We start from the raw sequence: 2,201 nt of genomic DNA, 5'->3' as shown, positions 1-2,201 counted from the left end.
CTGTAAGGGGAATAGTGAGCCAACTTGGTTGAAACCTGGATTCATTAACTTCTCTGCTGACAAGACAATATAATTTAAAAAATCCCAAAATGTGTCTTAAAAGGATGGGTAGATTTTCAGTTACCAATTAGGGAAGTAACTACACAGTGAGTAAACTGTACTTGATTATGCTCTTCTAATCTTTGGAAAATCTCCATAAATCTCCATGTTTTGCAATATTATTTTACTGGTGATATAACAGATTGTGTAATCTGTGTGGAAGCACTTTTTAAATCACAGAAAATAATTTCACATGTCCAACATGTCTCTGCCTCTCTCTGTGTGTCTGTGTGTGTGTTTCTGTGCATGCACGTACATGAGCATACATGAGAAGCTGCAAGGGTTGTTCCAGAAATGTCAAAGGAGAGAGAACATCCAACACCAAATTTCAGCAGACAGTTTCAGGGTGTTATCCTTCCCCACATAAAACTCTGAGCAACTGAACAAGCATCTCCAAGACCAATGACAGCTGACCTTGAATAATTATAACTGATGCTGACGTCTGATTCTTGAAAGATCTATTGGTCATAACAAGAATCTATCTGCTTCAATAAACTTTGAACTTTAACCTCGCTTCTTACTCCCGAGTGTACTAAAACTATCTGAACATTTATCTCCCAAGTCTTGCATCCCTATATCTTTATTTCACCCTGGAAGATATTAAGGGAGTTCTGGCTCTCTGTTTGAAATGGTGTTGGTCTGAACTTATGAGCTGGTACCATAAGGCCGTGGGTTTACAAACAGTGAGTAACTGTGAGTAACTCTGTTACAGCACAGGAGTGCTCAGTCTCTTCTTAAAAGATAATTTGTCACAGGCATCATTCAAAGAAAGATTAGCATGTAATTTGCTCTTGGCAGTGGAGTGTTTCTACATGGTGGAGTGTCGAACAGCTTATTGGGTGTCACACAAACCAGTAAATGGGTGCAGTGAGCCCAGAGAGAGGAAGTCACTGCTGCTCTGCTCGGAGGCAGGTTGGTGCGCTTTGTTGCTTGTGTTAATCAGCACTTCATCACCTTGTACACATCCCTCAGATAATTGAGTTGCTTACTCCACAAACTCCATTTCTAGATAATTACTTTGATAATCACTGCATTTTCCTGCTTGAAGGGTCATGCACAAAAGTAGACTTGGAAGTGGGAGCAAATGCTGTTGGGAAGAAGGCACATCCCAGCACAGCAACACCTGTGCAGTCCCTCTGCTGCAGACAGAGAGGACAGAGTGAGAGAGGCGGCTGTGTGAGTCCACGCTGTGAGCTGGTCATCTAATCAGAGCTTTCCATCTGGCGCTGTGCAAAGCATCACCCACCTCGATCGCACTGGCTGCTCCCATCCTGGCCTGCTGTGTCTAAGCCAGAGGGCTGGAGGACTCCAGGAGATCTACAGGCACTTAGGTTAGACAGTTACAGAGAGGAAGCATCAGGACAGTGCACTGAGAGGCTCTGCAACCTCCTCCACGCCCCCCAGGGTCTGACTGCCAGTTCCCAGCGCCAGCTCTGACCTGGTGCTGCACACAACCCAGCTGCAGCTTTGTCCAGCTCCAGCGCTGCCCTCACCTTGAGGGCTGACCTCCCAGCCAGGGCTGGGGCCAGCAGTGTTGCCTGGTTATGGCTGGGCTGTCACCAGTCCCAGTCACCAGCACTGGCCCAGACCCACTCACCTCACTGGGAGCAGTGGAATGTGGTCTGGCAGGGAGGGAGAGAACTGCACTGTCCCGATGGCCCCGCAGCCAACTCTCACCACTTAACCCCAGGAGGAAACTTCCAGTGGGGCTGTACTGGCTGTAGGTGCTCAGGTGCGGTGGAGGAAGGCTACAGGGTGGCCTCTGTGAGGAGAGATCAGGGCCGCCCTGTGTTGGACACAACTGATTCCAGCCAGCTCCAAACAACCCACCACAAGGCACGGCTGCACCATGGCGGTGCCTGCAGAAAGCCTGTGTAAGGGCAGGGGAAACACTGACCAGCAGGGAGGGGTGATAGAAAAAGCGTGAGAAACAGCTCTGCAAGGCCTGAGGAGAGACGTGGATGAGGTGATCCAGGCATCCCAGCAGGGAGCTCCTGGAGAAATTATGGTGGAGCAGGGGAAGAGTATGAGGAGGGGGAGTGAGTGTCTGGGTGGGCATCTGGCAACCGAGCAAGATCAGCTCCCCACAAGGGCATGTTCAG

The sequence above is a fragment of the Buceros rhinoceros genome, unplaced genomic scaffold, assembly GCF_000710305.1.
Source record: "Buceros rhinoceros silvestris isolate BGI_N320 unplaced genomic scaffold, ASM71030v1 scaffold15947, whole genome shotgun sequence".
Lineage (NCBI taxonomy): Eukaryota > Metazoa > Chordata > Aves > Bucerotiformes > Bucerotidae > Buceros > Buceros rhinoceros.
This window is presented reverse-complemented; position numbering follows the sequence as displayed.